Source organism: Netta rufina, assembly GCF_964035555.1.
Source record: "Netta rufina genome assembly, chromosome: 12".
NCBI lineage: Eukaryota > Metazoa > Chordata > Aves > Anseriformes > Anatidae > Netta > Netta rufina.
In genome coordinates this window covers 13,554,925-13,572,596 of record NC_140135.1, presented here as the reverse complement: position 1 = coordinate 13,572,596, position 17,672 = coordinate 13,554,925, and the positions used below count along the sequence as shown (strand labels likewise).

General features: G+C 45.2%; 1 protein-coding gene across 3 annotated transcripts in view; it reads left to right on the top strand.

The window, feature by feature from the left end:
- Window positions 1-9,817, top strand: part of MBNL3 (muscleblind like splicing regulator 3) — a 99,041-nt gene extending 89,224 nt beyond the window's left edge. For all 3 annotated transcript variants that reach the window (XR_014618796.1, XM_084294043.1, XM_084294042.1), the window contains one exon: window positions 1,540-9,817. The gene's annotated coding sequence lies outside the window, so the exon portion shown is untranslated. The remainder of the gene's footprint in view (window positions 1-1,539) is intronic.
- The last annotated feature ends 7,855 nt before the right edge of the window (window positions 9,818-17,672 follow it).

Below are 17,672 nucleotides of genomic sequence, written 5' to 3'. Positions count from 1 at the left end.
TGGAAATCCTGGGCTTCCCTAGGCTGCTGGGTTTCTCTGAATGTGAATAACAAAGTTGTTTGTCCTTTTCTTTGACTTTGAGTGATTTAAGGCCTTAGCAGCAGTCATTTTTCCATTGCTTTTATTTGTAAACATTAGCTAATGTTCGTAAGAGAAAATCCCTTGGGGCTTTTAGTTCATCGCTGTGTTTTTCACCCCAAGACGCAAAAGAGTAGTTCAGCCACTTCAACAGGAAATCACCAGATTTTCCCAATGCAGGCCATTTAGTGTGCACAGATCGGCAACCTATTTCTTCCATAGGTCACATTTACAGGCAAGTACTTAAATGCTGGAAATTAATTTGGCAAGCAATTCTCTAATTATATCTTTAGCAAATGACAGAAGTTACTCATGTTGGTGGTGGCCCTTATCTCTGGTGACCTAAATAAGCTGTTGTGTGTATAAATGGCCAGCTAACTGTGGCCATCAACCCCTGTTAGTCTAGGGGTGAACACTGAGGTATTCCTGTCAGTTGAAAATGTTCTGCATTATGCAATGTACTGCTCTCCTAAATGACAGACAGATGTGTATGACCATGTGTATGACCCACCAGTTTGCCAGAAGCTCTTGGCCTCTCAACACCTCACAGCTGCAGGGTGTAAACCCCCTTCATAGACTGGTAGAAAAGGGCTATTTCTCCCACTGTCAGGAGCCCTTGTATTTTGATCCCATATCTGTGTTGTTTCCTACCATATCCATGTGTAAACTAAAGGCCAGCAAATCTCCCAAGCACACGTCGTTTCATGCTGCCACCCAAGCATGTGAAGTTGTGCATGTGCTCAAGTTTTTTTTTGCCAGATAAGGATCTTCACTGACATTTCTCAGTGCCAAGGGGTGAATTCCCAAAGCTGCTGTGAGTAGGAGTTTTGTTATAGAAATACTTGCTGCTCTGGCAGATGTTGTTCTTTTTCTTCATGGTTGACAAGGTCCTGGTAGCCAGGCTGACTAGCCTAGCTCTTTACAGGGAGGATTTTCACAAGTGTATCCAAGGAGAGAAGATTTGCTCACAGAAGAGGGTAACCTGGGCACAGGGTGTGTATGTTCATATTTTGTCTCTGAGCCTGATTCATATTTGGCTCCCTAGGATTAGATTTTCATGTGAATATATGTGGCTGCCTTCAAAGGACATAGGAGCCAACAGTGGTCAGGGATTCCTCCGGTCCTCTCATTAGTCACTCTCCACCTGCCTTCTTGTCTCACAAATGGAGCTGTTATTCTCCCACCTCCCTATTTCATAAATTGTTTTTTCAGCATGTGTGAAGCACACTGGAAATGGAAAGCCTTAAGTGCAGACTAAAGAGGATGGCAAGTGTGTTATTAGTGGTTTCATCCTACATCAAAATTGAGAGAAGAAAACATTGTCTCTCCACAACATACAAATAGCAACCTGTTGGGCAATGCAGTGGGGGTGTAGATGTATCTTAGTAGAATGACTTTATTGATGAAAATATATAGCTAGCTTCACATTCTTTCTTTGTTCTTTTTTTCTTTCTCCTGCAGCAGACCATGTTGAAATTCTGAACCGTAAAATTATGGAGCACCAGGACTTCTTGGTGGGAAGCTGCGCATGGCCTTTCTGTATATATTCCCTCTTCCCTTCTATCGTTCTCTACCACCTCTACAGTAAGCCTGTTGCAGCCTACATGTTAACCAAAAACTGATCAATGGGAATGTCAAAAAAAAAAAAAAGGAAAAAAAGAAAAAAAAAGAAAAAAAAAGCACTATAGAAACAATTAACAAACAGCGCTCTGTTATATGAGATATACAAGTAGAAAATTATAATAGACTTTTATAACACATTACTTTAACACACTTAATCATTTTATGACTACCATCCTGATAAGTGCATCTGCACAGCGGACTGTTGGTTTACTGTATACTATCGATGGATAAATGTTTGTCTTGTTTTTAAAGTGTTATCTTACTGTTTTGTTTACATCATAGTCTATTGATTTGTTTTAAAGTGTACATCATTATCAAGTATACTCAATACCATTTTTTCATTATTGTTATGTCTTAAGTTTTCATATACTGTAGGTTTTATGGGGTTTTGTTTGTTTTTTACTAAAAATGTTATTGTGGGAAACAGGAATTATGTGCTTGAAAAACACGACGCAGGAATGTTCTGCCCTTTTCTGGATTTTGCAGTTAATGTCAGCTAGTTGCTTGTGTTAAATGCTCCTTTTATCATGGAAAATTTGCCTTCAAGCAGAGTCTCCAAATTTTTAGTACAAACAATATAAAAGGACAGCTGTCATTTTAGTCCAGTTCAGGGTATTTCTTTAAATACAGTGAGCTCATTTTGGAAACTGAAGAAAAAAGAAAAACACAAAAACCCAATCTCAGTAAGGGGATAAGAAAGATTTGCTCAGATTATGGTAAGCATCAAGGAATTTCTGCAGTTCTGTTGTACGTTGAAGTGCATTCTCAGCTGCAAACGGCGCACAATCTTTCTTGCTGTTTTCATGGTGCAGTGAAAAAGAAACATGTGGATAGGTAAGATGGCTTCAGTTGGGCAAAGATGCATTTGCATTAGAGAGAAACAAATGCCAACTGTTACCTATAAAACATGTAGCTGGAGCAGGCCCATAATCATGACATAGCCCAAGCTGGGTAATACCATGAAGACTGGGCTTGTTTTCTCTAGGCATGCTGAAACATTTCCACCTGAAATCCTCTGTGGCTCTTTGAAATTTTGTCAGCATGCACCAATTCTTTAATCACCATTGTTCATGATTCGGTGACTTTTCCCAAGATTTCTGGCCCTTTAAAGCAAACACAGCAGTAACAAACCAGAAGAAAAAATCAAAGCATAAACATTCTTTTTAATGAGGTTCTTGCAGGTCAGTGGATGTATTTTGGCACCTTCAACTTGATCAAGACCAACGTTTGTCACAACCAAGGGCTAGTTTTCAATACCTCCTCATCAAGCGCATGAATAAAACAGCTTCCAGCTGAGCATGCTGGGCAGCACAGCCTGGTGTCCTGCTGCCTTGCTGAACAATCTGGCTACACAGAATGCATTTTAGTTCAACAATGCAGCTAAATTCATCCCTGTCATAGCTGTGTAGTATCACTGGCATTATGGAAGAAATGGATTTGCTCCTGTAAATCCACGAACTCCATAAACGTATCAAGTGCTAGGAGAAAGACAGTCATTATTAAATACAAGCAAGAGACAAGTTCCTAGTGTCCTGCCTCCCTGGATTCACCGTGGTCTTGTAGAGTGCCAAACTCTGACAAACAGGTTATATTTTCTTTTCCAAGTTCCTTTGCCTTGGTTAGAGAATTTCCTTGCCCCCCTCTCCTCCAGCAGGGGCACAGATACATTGGTAGACACGTACCTACATGGACCACAAGTGATAAAGGGCCGTGTGGAGCACAACAGGTTTGTCCCTGATGAGGCTCTGATCAGCTGCTTGTGGCAATTTATTCATGGCAAGAATCTTTGAAGAGTCCAGCTCAAAAAGGCCTTGAGCCAGAAGGGATCTTTCTATTCATTTCAGCAGGCTTTGAACCAAACCCTGAAAGAGGGGAAAAAAACATACACCCCTAACCCTTAATCATGAACCTCGTGTTTTGACAGTCACTTGTGTCTGTAGATGTTTCCCAGTCATCACCATTCAAAAGCAAGATGGTGTTGCCTGAAATTAGTGACTCTCATTTATATTGGCTACCACATACCTGTTCTTTTAACCACTGAGTTTCTGTTTCCCAAAACCATAACATTGTTAGTGGAAAAAGTGGATTTGAGTACTTCCTGTTTGAAATTATTTGTGTATCAAAATGGGTTTTGCACAACCTGTGCCAGTGCCTCAACAAAGAACAGAGCTGATCTTCTTAAGCCAGAAAGGATGCATTCAAGCTTGTATGGCTTTATGAGTTAAAGGAGGTTGGAACTTTTTCAGTGCTAAATGGATTTTTGTATATCTTGACACTTTGATGTAACCTCCTATTTTATTTATCTACTTAAACATCTGGCATAGATGTGCATAGAATGTAAACCTAGAATACAGCTGTTTTCACGTCACATTTAAAGCACTGAAAAAAAAACGTTTAAGGATTATTTTTTATTAAAGAGGTCCAATGAGGGATGTTCAGGGTAGTTATATTAGGTGCCACAACAGTTTTTATATTGCTGGCAAATTTAGAGTTAATTTGTAAATGAGTTTAAGGAAAGAAAAGCTTGAAGCACTAAACTTCACCAAATTCAAAACAATCTCGGCAAAAAATGCCATTTTGAGGTAGCACTATTTAAACTAGTTGTGCAATGACTTGCTCTAATTTTCTTTGTTCAAGAAAGAAAAAAAAAACAGTCGACAGACTATAAATTTCCTAAATAGACTATTACAAAGTCACCAAGCTAGTTAGTGACTCTAAACAAATGTCATAAAAGCATGAATATCATCCTTTATTTGACAAGAGATGTATGTAAGTTTGTTTAAATCAATATAATTTTAGTGACATTTTTATAAGCTTCCCACTTTCCATGAACCTATATTTTTTATTTATCCAAAGTTATTTCTCTTTGTCCATTTCTCTCAGCCTTATGCAAACAATATGCAAGAAATGCTGAAACTTGGATAAAACGGGTCATGCAGAGGGAAAATGAAAGCTGAGATTGATCATTTTCACGAAAAGGTTGTTAGTAGTTTCAATAATAAGTACTACTACTAAACTGTAACATAAGGAGACAATAAAAGAGGGATTTAAAATAAAATGGATTCATAAAACTATTAAGATTATTTTTGTTAAATACAGTGTTTTTAGTAGTTTGGAACATGATTTCACAATCAGCCGTGTTTTTTAGTTGGAAGTTTCTAGCTGATGATTTTTGACTTTGTATTTTTGCATCGTGATGTTCTAGAAACCATTACCTCCCTGGCCAGCCCGCGCCGGCCCCGTTCCTGAACACTCTGAAGCACTTTTCCTCTCTGCCATACGTGTCATTTCGCACTGCACTCGGAGTGTTCATGAACAGTGGCGCGGGCGGGCTGGCCGCGCGCTCTGCAAACCACAAGCGCCGTGCTCCTGCCACGGCTCCAGCAGCGGCTGCGGAGCTCCAGATTCCTGCGGCGGGGTCCTCCCAGCGTGCAGTCGGCTGCAGACCACGGCGAAAGTCCCGCCCGAGCGGCTGGAGCTGTGCAAACCGTACAGGCAGCGATGGAGATGGGTATGTGTCTCTTGTAAGGTGCATCGGGTCGGATAAGGAGACGTGTGTGTCTGATGAGATGTCTTCTCCACCTTGCAGACTCCTTGCTAACGCAGTAGAGTAGCTCTAGGACATGCTAGTACACAATGATTGAGAAACTGGAGTCCTCATTTTTTTTTTATCCCTTGTACATTTCACATACATGAAAATTGAAAAAGGTGAAATTTATGAGGAAAATCTAATTTCCCATTCCTGTTGAATGGATTTAGTTTGATATTGACCTGATTTTACCATGTGCCTGTTGAAGGCCTTAGAGTATATACTGTATGTTAAAGACTGTAATAACATTAAAAAAAAAAAATAGTTGATAGCCTAATCCAAATGTAAATATAGCTACAACACATTGTTACTAGGCTACAACGCATTAATTCATGTCATATATTTTCATTTCTTTACCATTAGTTTTTAAGGTTTTCATTATTGCTTTTTTGATATCTTTAGTAACTAATGAATTTAATTTTGAAGGAGAGTTAGAGAAAGTTTAAAATTTTTACTACATGTATTCAACCCATTTAGTTATATTCTAAACCAACACTGAAGCATGGTAAGGTATAGAATACAGTCCATAACTAGTTTGTATAGTTTACAGTTTAAGAACAAAATTAACTTTGTATGTAACTCCTACAATGATAGATTCATTGTTAACTAATTATATTAAGTTGTTGTTGCTATGGCAACAAAACTACAACATGGCTACCTTTGTATACATTATTTGTGAAATTTTCACATGTAAATTAAAAGTGATGTGTAACAGTATGAGCTTGTTAAAGGTACAGTTCGATACTGTCAGATAAAGATATGATTGAATATTTTTAAAATCCCAAAGTCCCATGTGAACGCTGAATTTGTGTCTTTATGTCACTTTTTCAGTCAAGAAGTTTACAACACATGGATTTAGAGTCAGGTTTTATAGCTTGTAGAAATTGTTGTGTGGCAAGGGTTATTCCACAGTATTTTAACTTTGAAAACACGACAGCCTGTATTTACGACATAGTGACTGGTCTTTCTTTCATTTCACGTTCACCTGCATTGTGGGAATTCAGAATTAATCCGTTTCAGTACTGTAGCTCTGCTTGCAATTTTGGTTTGTTTTGTTTTCCTGAAATTGAACACTCACATGATTATGTTATGATCAGGGCTAAATAATTAAACGTGTAACTATTTTAATACTAATTTATATTAGCAAAAACTGTACATAAGAAAAAATATTGTGGAATGACCCTGTAACAGTGTTGAAGATACAAATATGCTGCAGTTAAACTGATTCAGTTAGTGTACGAATGTGTGAGACACACCTTTTTTGCACTTATGTACATAGTCCACGAAAGAAATCCTTGGAACTTATTTTGAATATAAAAAGTCTGTAATAATACAGGAAAAGTTTGTAAAAGAGATAGGTATTACTAAGGCTTTGAAAAGGAGGAGTTTTTTGCTATAAAACTTATCTGAAAGCATGATGTTGCTTTGCTGTTGTAAAAGCTTTGTAGTTTGCCATAGCTTATTATACAGCAGACTGATAACAGGTCAGCTCCAACCTGCAGCACAGAGAAATGGGAAACAGTGCTTAATTAATTAGTAAGGTCACTAGCAAAGATTTTTTTAATCAGCCTACATTTTCAAACACACCCTAGGTCATGTTTCTGATGCTTTGTATTCTTGGTGAATCCTATTAGGACTGATAAGTCAGTGACAGCATACACACGTTTTTCCTAGCACCTAATCCTATTTCTAGCTGGAAGTGTTTATCTCTTATAGGTGGCTGTCATTGCAGCAAGTGTTTTAAATCCCAGAGGGAGTTTGAACTGGTGCAACATGCTGGTTTGTTGTTTGTTTTGGTTGTTTTGTTTTTGCTGATTTTTTTTTTCCTTTTTCTAAACCTTTTGGGGCAAGCTAACCAAATTGAAGTGACCAGTGAGCAGTGGAGGAGCTGTTTTGTATTGTCCTGGGATAGTTTTCTCCTGCTGTGCCCCTTCCTTAGTGTTCATCTGAGAGAGCCAAAGGTCCTGGTCAGACAGCAGTGCTGCACAGTGCTGCCTGCCATGAGGAAGCTGTTAGATGGATGCTGGGCAGGGAAGTGAATGCTAATCGTGACAGTGTGGCCAGCTTGGTTCTTCTGGCTGGGGTTAACAGGCCCTATTGTCTTGCCATCAAAAGGGAGTGCAACCATCCCGCCCAGCCTGCTGAGCAGCAGCACAGTGCTCCTCAAGCATCTTCTGGGTAGAAAGGGGCTGCCCGGTGGCTGAGGGCTGCATGGCTCTGGTTCTTATCTCCCTGTAGTCGGTCACAGTTTAACAGAGAGAACTGGCACTTCCAGGAGGACCTGGCTGTGCATTCCCTGTCCAGCCAAGGCTGCCCCTGGTTCTTTGGAGCTGTCAGGCTGCCCTCTGTACAGCACGAAGCAGCCCACAGCCAAGTGTCAGGAATCCCAAGCAAAGACCTGTGCCTTTACTAGCCAGGAGATGCTCTCATATGCGGAGCTGGTTGTCCTTTTGTTCACTGCTAAGCATGTTGCTTTGCCTAATGAAACGTTAGTCGTAACAGAGAAAACAGAAGATGAATGGTGTAAAATATCCTTCCCCTCCAGCAGATTCCTAATTCCCAGCAGCCCTGGGTCCCTGGGCTCTCTTGATTCCCTTCCCACTCCAGCTCTATTGGTTGTACTGGCAACTCTCTGCAGTACTGAGTGTTTTTTGGAAAAGCTAGAGGGCCTGTACTGACCCACTTAGTTTTTGGTTGGAAACAGTTGTGGGTTTTGTTTGTTTGATTGATTTTCAAAATGCAAACCTCAGATTCGCTTTGGTAAGGTTGCTGGTTTTGCCACAAGGCTGGTCCCAGCTCAGCCTGCTGAGCTGAACACCCAGAACAGTGCCAGTGGGTGGTGGCACCCGGTGTCTCTGGCTGCCTTTCCTGCCCATCCCAGGGCTGGGGGCTGTTGTGTTGCTGCCAGGTAACTGCTCTTCAGCCACTGCTGCTGGTGGCTGTCTTAGAGATTGCTCTCTTGACATCGTTGACAAAATGTCCCCTACCCAGACTGTATTTCACCACGTGGTTTGTTTAAACAGGTGGTTTGATGAATCAGAACCTGAGCATCATGTGGTCCCAGTGTCTTTAAAACAGCGGGAAAAAAAAATCAGATGTCTCTGTGGGCGTTACAATAACCTAGATTTTAGTATGAAATAATCAGCAAATTCTAGTCACTGTGCTATTAAGGCTTCCCTTTGCTGTAATCAATTTTATAATCAAGCTCTTACTCATTTCTAAGATTGAGAGAAACATATTTTGCACTATGCGAAATGAATCGTAGCTGGTAAAACTTCCTTGGGATATGAGTATGATCATGACAACACTGCTAAAATCTTTGCTAGTGATCTTTACTGACATCTCTATCATCAAAAATAACTCTATATGCCTCTCAAATGGGATATTTAAACATGCAAAATAACACAACTATTAAATAAAATGAAGTTATTCTTTCCAAACACACAACAGAGAGAATTACCTGACACCGAATTACAAGGTTCCAGTTCTTTATTACTGTACACAGATGCTATTTGATAGTGGTGGAAGCCAAATGATTTTGTTGCCATGGCTTTTGTATCCTAGCAGATGAGGGGATGATAAGACCATTCTTAGATTGGATTATGGGATTTTTTTTCTTTACAATTAGCTTTCTTTCAATTATATTTATATTTTAAATCATGAAAATGAAACTAAACTCCCCATGCTCCTTATTATATCACCTGACAACAGATCACTTTTTTTTTTTTTTAATAGAGAATTGTATTTTAGGCAATCAAATCAAACAGAGAATGTTCTAAATTGTCAATTTTTTAATTTAAATATATAAAAACACTTATACTGTACTGTGTAAAGTAGATATTTGAAGCACATTCTTCTTTTCATAGGCATTTCTGGTAAAACAAAGTAAGGGAAACATTAGGAATCAATTTAATGGTATGGTTTAGAATATATACAAACAATTACAGTTAGCCCTGTGGAATTGTAAGAAATTAAAACATCATCAGATTCAGACAGGCATAGGCTAATGCAATATTTCAGTTCCATAACACAATAGTTCATTCCCTCAACTGCTACCAACAGGGTGTACGCTTTGAATTTATTTTTCTTTTTGCCACGTTATATTGCTGTAGTGCTTGTACGTGCTTTAGAAATGTGCATAATGCTACTCATTTTAGTATGTTACTTCTATATTGTTATTGTTTATTTTTTGATCTTTTAATAAAGTGTATAAAATTCTTGGTTATGTTTTTTATGGATCCATATCTACACATTAATAGGAGTTTACTTTAAGAACTTTTCAAGTTCCAGTTTATTAGTCCCAATCTTTAAAGGTTCTGATGTAAAAATAATAACTAATGAATTTGATTCAATGTTATATCTAAAGTGTAGAAGAACAGAATAAATTTCTTTCCAGAAAATACTTTCAGTATTTTGAATTCTGTAGCCAGTGCCTCCGCTTTATTGGATGCATTAGGCCTATCATATTAAAGTTACTAACACAAGAAAGAAATTTGTATTTTAGAAAAATAAAAGTAAAACTTTCCAGATGCTGCCTTTTGGTTTCTCTTGTGCCTTAGACCTTCTGAGACACATGTGATGTGTTATGTTTGTTTTGTATTTTTCCATGCTTCCTTTCTGACCCTATCTATGATGTGATTAGAGAGGAGATCAGAGCTGTGCATTTGAAGATAACCATGAAGAATAAATTGAATATAATTCAAAGGCCTACAGCTTTTGTAGCACAGTGATGTGTGTATTAATTTTTCTCTTTCAGCATTTGTGTCAGATACTGTTTTGAATGTCCCAGTGCAGTAATACAACAGTAATCTCCCTTTGGCAGAGTCCTGGATTCCCAAACTCTCCTCCAAGTGCCCGACTCTTCCCCTGGGCTGCCTGGCCAAGCTCCACACCCCCGGCTGCACGCAGCCAGCGGGGCTGAGGTGCCTCTCGCTGCACCTGGGGCGACTGCAGCGACGCTTGGTCTGATCTTCCTCATGGGAAACATGCTTCTTGCTGAGACACAGAGGTTTTGTTCCTTCTGTAGCACTGAGTAGATGTAGAGATAAGAACATCGTTCAGCAGCGTCTTCCCTCCTTGGTTGCCACCCGTGTGCCAGCAGCATTGCTGTAAGGGGACTTTTGCCCCTAAACTCTCTTGAGGTCACCACTTACTCCCTAAAAGCATTAGCCTCCATTTTCCTGAGCCCCAGGGGATTCAGGTCTGAAAGTGAAGCAGAAATCATCTTTCCTTGTGATGCTGATCCTGATGTGCCTGGGGTCCCCGCTGTGAGCTTGATGACAGCATCAGGGCCACATCCTCCTACAGCGATCAGAGGGAGCTGCATGGGAATCACTGGAGGTGCCTCTTCCTCAACCACACCGCAATGCAGAATCTGCCTTGGCCAAGGAACGGCCAGGGTTGTCTGTGATGGCACAAGGGAGGGGATGGGGCATGCAGGGGCTCCTGATGTTCACTGCAAGCTCTTCTCTGGTACCAGTTGCTTTCACACTCACGTGTTGGGTCCAGCTGGAGGCACCAAGCCCTGCGGCATGGCTTTGGCAGGAAAGGCTCTCAGCAGCAGGAAAGGACACCTGGAAGCCCCTGAAGATGTGGAAGGCTCTCATCTTTAAGTCTTGAGTCGCATTTTGGCCTTGGCACCCAGGCTGCTGCAACACAGATGATGCAAGATGACAAGCGGGTCAAGACCTGTGCAACAGAAGGTGTTTAATGCCAACACGAGGAAAGGGACTGCAGTATGGGCATTGTTGGCCATTTTCACTACAGGTTCCTTGGTTGATTTAACTAGATCCGAGGCAGGTTCTTTGCAGCTCCTGGGCAGCCTATATGTGTGCATGCCTAGCCAGCATCTGACCTGGAGTCCTGCCTCATAGCCCAGAAAAACAGGGTGGGAGACCAGGTGAACTGTTCTGCATTTCACAGCCAAGGTGCAAGCCACATGGATAGTAAGGATCTTGTTTCCTAAATGTATTCAAGAATCTGATACCAGGGAAAAATAGGAGTTTTAAAATAAATATGTCAGGCTCCTGGTCTACTAGAGCTGCCTGGTGGTGTGCAGAGCAGAAGCAGGAGCAATGCTCCCAGGCACGCACTGTTGTTCCCCATCAGCTTTAGTAGGACACGCTGTTGACTTTGAGAAAAGACAGACCAAGTCTAGGACAAAATTATATAACTGTTTCTTTTTCATCAGCCTGTTTCCCTGTCTTCTCTTTGCAGGTTAATTGACTCTATTTATGTGTCAAGGCCACTTAGATTTTTTTTTCTATAAATGACTCCTGCCTAGTCTGATGGCGTAATTAAGTGTCTGTATTGTTTCTGAAACCAAAAAAGAACAGGGAAAACTGAAACTTTTCTAAGCAATGGATGCTTTGGTGTTCTACTAATGGTGTGGGACCATTCCCGAATGGTTACTCAGTTTTCATTACCTGCTTTCCTCTGCTTCACTTTTACTGCTGCAAACACCATGCCGTGGGTCAGTTGGAGAAACCCAAAGCTTTGGAGCTGAGAAACGTTGATGGGTTTAATTTTATGGCCCTGTGTATCAGAGAGGGTGATGCAGCCATGGCTCTTAATTGAGTTTGTACCAAGCTCATCTTTTGACCAGCAGTAGCAGGAAGGGTTTTACTGGGCTGGCAGCAGGCAGTGCTGGGCTGCAGGCAGGCTCCCAGCCCCGCAGGATGGAGCCACACTGCTGCAAAGCTGAAGCCTGCTCAGGAAAGGCAGAATCCACCTCTCAGCTGACACGAGCCCAAGGCAGCCAGTCCACCGCTGCCAGCTCAGGTATGACCATGCTGAGATTGAGGTTGGGCGTGAGGGAAAATGAGGCCAGAAGAAGAGCTGCCAGTGTTTTTTGCCAGCAAGCCAAGTGCTCCTGATTGCTCGGGTGCAATTACTTGTCTTGAGCCAGGACTAGTGCTTTATAGATGAAGTTGGATTAAAGAACCCGAGCACACCATACATGATGCTGTATTTATGGCAAGTGTCATCTGGAAATATTGCAGCACCCGGCCTATCTATCTTCCTCTCTGCTGGGGCATGTTTGTGCAGGAAAGCCAAGTTTAATAAAAATCTCCATTTAGCTCTTTGGCTATTGAAACTTCAGTGGGAAACCCAGGGAAGACATCTATTTTTCAAGGCTTGCTCCTTATTAAGATGGGCCTCTGTGGTCCAAAGCCAGACAGTTTTTACCCAATCTGGACTCAGTACTGGATAAATAGATCACTTTGATCTATTTATTATAAGGAAAAGGAGGATGGAGAAAGAAATGTTTGGCTAATCCCCTATGAGTTGTGGATTTAAAATATTTTCACCAACAAAAGCAGCCAGTTAACCCTTCCTGGTGGAGGGAGCATGCTCAGAGCAAGCTGCAGCCCATCTACCCAAAAAGCAACACCTGTGAAGGGCCCAGAAAGGTCTTGTGGTGTCTGTGGGTAGAGGGACCTGCCTGGAGGGGGAAAACCACAGCTTAAAGGCCATGCAGAGGCGCTTGGAGGAGCAGACACTCCTCCGGGTTTGGTTTGGCTGGGCTACAAGACCTTTGCTGCAAATGCCTTTGCCCTTTCCTCCCCATTTTGCCTTTTTCAGGGTGTTTCTGCCAGTCAGTGCAGCAGCAGTGTGTTATCCTGTTCCTGCTGTCCTTGCCTTGGATCTGGAGGTGTAAATCCAGCCCAGGGCGACAGGATGTGTGCAGCAGCTGCCACAGCAAGGAGCAACACAGCCAGGCAGGAGGCTGCGGTATGATGCTGCACCATGGATTTCTTTGGAGCTGCACCTGGGTCACACAGAGGTATTTCTGCTTCCCTCCGCAGTGCATGCAAATTATTTGCTTGTAAATGTTATCTGCACCATCCCAAAGGAGCTGCTTCTGCCTTCTTTCCCTCTGTGGCCATCACGTTCCCAAAGCCTGTGTTTATAATCGATGCAGCTTCTGCTTTAACAGGCTGCCACCATAATTCAGCTGATCTCGGTGTGGTTTCTGCTGCAGCTTCTGTGCACAAGCAGCGGCTCCAGACGGTGTGGGCTCTCCAGCATGCACTGTGTCCCTGCTGACAGCCCCATTTCTGCCCCCCCCACCTGCAGTGTGGCTGCTGTCTGGAAGGGCCCTGGCTTGTGAGCAGCTCCTGGCAGAAGCTCCACGGTGCCTGGGATGCAGAGAGGTGTTTTGGGGTGCATGCGTGTGTGTGTGCCACAGTAACAGTGCTCACAGCTACTCTGCGAGGCTTCTGGAAAATGCCTGTCAAAGAAAAAACTGTTTGACTTCCACTGCAGAAACCCAGGCCTGAACAACAGCCGCCGTCCTTCTGTCCCTGCAGTGTGACCCTGCCCGAGGGACGTGGTGGTGAGGAGATGTGTGAGGAGATGTGGGACGTACCACCGGCGCTCGAGGGCACTGCTGAACTGTCAGGCAGGTTACAGCACGAGAGGCCCAGACCGTGCCCCAGTGAGCCCCACGCTGGGCTCGGTGTTTGTCCCCCACTGGGGCAGGGGAAGCAGCAATGGGAATTTAGTGACCTCAGGCTAAAACAATCCCCTGCCCTCTGTGCCAAATGCCAAAGGGACACAGCTCCCTTCAGCTCTCAGTGGGGCAGTCTGGGGGACTTGGAGGGGCGAAGGGATGACAGACTTGGGACCTGGGGCTCATGCCCAGGAGCCTTGGGGCAGGATGGGCCAGCTCTGCCCAGGCTATGTTAGCACATCCCGGCTGCAAAGGGCACTCCCACTCCATGCAGCTACAGAGGCTGCTGTATTTAATTGATTGCATCGTTCAAACGGGGTTGTCTGGCTTATGCTAAAGCCTGGAGCGAGGAATTTAAGAGCCCAGCGCTGCCTAGAGCAGGGCAGCTAATTGCAGGGGGTGACCCCTCGTAAAGTAGTTGTCCTCACTGGCCCTGGGCACATTACTCTGTGTCCCTCACTGCAGTGCTGCTGAGCAGAACAAGAGGAGGCAGCACCCACCTGGCCATGCCCTGGGCTGTCCCTCCCCGTGGGGACACTGCCCTGGAGACACCGCTGGGCTTCATGGAGCCCTGGGGGTGAAATGCTGTGCTAGGGCAGGCATGGGGCAGGTCTTGGGGAGCCCAGCCAGAGTTTTAGAGCAGATGTGGCCCCTCAGTTCAGGGAGCCAGAGGGAGAGCTGGGATGTACCAGGCACTGCCCCTGATGCAGGGTGACGGTGGGAGCCTGAGGTTTAGGACTGGGCAGGATGAGGCCTTGGAAGTCTTCTTAATTCCTAGTCTGAGGGTGGGGCTGTGGCTGGATTTGGACCAGCAGGGACAGGCAGAGCATGGCCCATGCCGGGTGGGGAGGTGGGCTGCAGTTCCCCCTCCCAGGCTCTCACCCCTCTGCCAGCTTTGCTCAATTATGGGAAATCCTTTAAGCTTTTGCATTAGTGCTGTATTTAGGTCTGCGCTGTATTAGGACTTGGCACGGGAAGCGGAGTCAGATTTCTCACTTAATAAAGAACATTTTAAAGGCATTTGTTGCCATGGCCCCGGCACTGCCAGCCTGCTGGCTGGGGCATGACGGGTGCTGCAGGAGGGGAGGGTGCTGGCGGTGCTGGAGGGCTCCTCATCAGCCACGCCTGGCCCTGGCAGAGCCAGCCCTCTTCCCTGCCTCGCTCCCGTGAGGCTGCTGGGCTGGCAGGAGGCCGGTCCTGCTGGCAATAAATGTGTCATCAGGATGCGAGCAGGGATAATGAGTCACAGATGCCCACCGCCAGCCAGCCTGGTCCTGGCACAGGGCTGCAGGGCAGGAGCAGAGAGCAGGGATGCTCCAGCCCACACCGCTGCTCTCCTCCCCTGCCTTTGTGCTGGGGCTATCAGGCAGGGGTTGTCCTGTTTGTGACATTATTGACCTGTATCTTTCACAGGACACAATGAGGGAGCATCTTTCCTGCCCAGTCCTGCTGTAAGGTTTCTGGCAGTGCTGACCTGGGGCTGAGATGGCAGCATGGGGATGCAGCGGTACCCTCGTGTCCCTTCCCGCAGGTGCCTGGAACCTCCACAGCTTTGCCTGCTGCTGATGAACAGCTGGGCAAGGACGGGACCATGTGTGTCCTCCAGCCTGCAAGGGGCTGGGGTGTGCTGGCAGGAGCGGGAGAATCCTCCCAACTCCCATTTTGGGTATGCACACGGCTGTGGTTTTCACAAAGAAGATAGGAGACAAATTGTGGCTGTCGTTTGAGCAATGTCCCCTGGGTGAGCTTGGCACAAGTGTGTGCTTCCCATCCAGCCCTGCAGCACCAAGCCAGCAAATCCAAGGTGAGACGGATCCTCGCAGATCCAGTGCTTGTGGCACCTGTGTCTGGGCCAGCCCCAGCAGCAAAAGCAGCCTCAGCACATATTCCCTCCCCAAACTTCCCCAAACTCCAAGGGGGTGGAACTAACCTAGGGCAGGCATCTGCCTGGTGGAGGAAGCTTCTGTTTTCCATCCACCTATGGGGCATGCAGGGACAAATTCCCTTCACCCCATCCCAGAGACTGTCAGTTTCAGCTGGGCTGCACAAGCCGGGCCACAAGGCGTCAGCAGATACTGGAACAGAACTTAAAAGGCTGCTAATTGCCTTTTATCCACCTCTAATCCTTAACTGAGCTGCTGCGGCTCTTCTTGGTGTGATGTCCGTTCCTATTCATTGTAAAGCACTGGATAATGGAGGATAATTTTCTTTCTAGGGAACATGCAAGAATTTGTGTCAAGCAGGCATAATATGCAAAGAGCTCATGTTTAAATGATCAGAACATAGTGGTGGTGTAAGGTATGAAGTCTAAATGCAGACGGATTCGAAACACTTCACAGTGGGGGGAAAAAAAAAAAAAGAAGTAAGAGACTTGCAGAATTTTAAGAGGATGAGGAAGAATTTGGCATGGGATTACTTATTGGGGAAAATATTAGAAAAGTGAGAATGAGGAGATGAGAAAAGCCCTGGGGATGAGGCAGTGACACCAGATCAAGGAGAGCTGCCAGCCCATGGATGAGGGTGAGACCACAGATGAGCCTCAGCACTCTCCCCCCAGCATCCCAAATCCGCATCCCCCAACTCCCTGGGACACTGAGCCAGGCTGGCAGATGCGTCCCCTGTCCTCCACCACTGGGACAAAGGAATTGCAAGTGGGCTGGGGTGGGAGCGGGGCTCAGCCCAGGCAGGGACAGGGACAGAGTTTTAATATTTACACCAGCCTCTGGGTCTGCTGTGGTACAAGGCAGAGGTGAGAGCATCCTCCCCCTGCTGCTGGGGCAGCTGGGCTTACCCAGAGGCTGCTGATACTGAGGTGCCCGTGGGCCCCTGGCTGCAGCATTTTTTGTGCAGGGCTCTGTCTGTTTGTCCATCTGCAGGGCCGGTGAGGCAGCTGGAGGCCGGGAGGGAGTGCTGGCCCTGCCAGAGCCACCCTCACTTTCATCAGCCCACGGTTTGATCCTCTCCAGACTGAGCGAATTAGGAAATTCTTTGAAACGCCGAAGTGCTGCTCTGCAAAACTGGAAGAGTCAGCAGCCCCTCACTGCTGAGGGCAGGGAGACAGCTGGGGTTTGGATTGCTAGCTTTTGTCCACAAAATGAACTCAAGCAAGTTCATAAACTGCAGAACAAAACACTAACGACTGCGGGCAACTACTGCAGACACCTGGTGAGTCCTCAGCAGCACGGAAAGCCCCGTTGAGCCTGTTGATGGCCCCTGCTGCTCCTGCTCCTGCCTGGCAAATATTATCTCTGTTTTTTGAGTCAAGAAAGAAACCGTTTTGCAACCCTGTCCAATCTGAATGCTCCAATGAGGCCTCGAGGAGTTTCTCCATCCAAGTGCTTCAAGTCCTCTGCTCCTGTGCCGGGCTCCCAGAGTGGTGGGGCTCTGAGCTCTGCTGCTCCAGCTCCCCTGGCGCTGGATGCCACGTGTTCTCCAGGCCGTAGCTTTTGGGGGTGCCATGGAGCTTCTCGCTGTCACCTGGATTGCCTCCAAGCAGCCAGGTGCTGTTTCCAGGGGAGCTGACAGGTTCTGGCAAGGAGGAGGCACAGCTCGGCGCCATCGTCCTCCCTTGCCAGGAAAGCTGATAAAGTGTCTCCTAATGAGATTGCTGTGTTCTCGCTTCGCAGACAGCTTTGTTAGCTTTCACAAATGCAGTCTGGGGAGAATCTCTGGCTGTCTGGACACTACTCACAGCTCTGCCAATACACTTGTCTGGGAAGTCTTTTCCTCTGGCTTCAGGTTGATCCTCTCCAGAAGCATCTCAGCCTGTTACCTGCCTCCTTCCTCCAGCAACAGCTGCATGCAGCGCCATGACCTGGGGACATGCACACGAGTTCTCCACTGGCTTTGCCGTGTATGTGCACCCTCAGCTGCCACAGGAAAAAAGTGATGGACATGAAGGAGAGTGCACAGGGATGGGGCACAGTG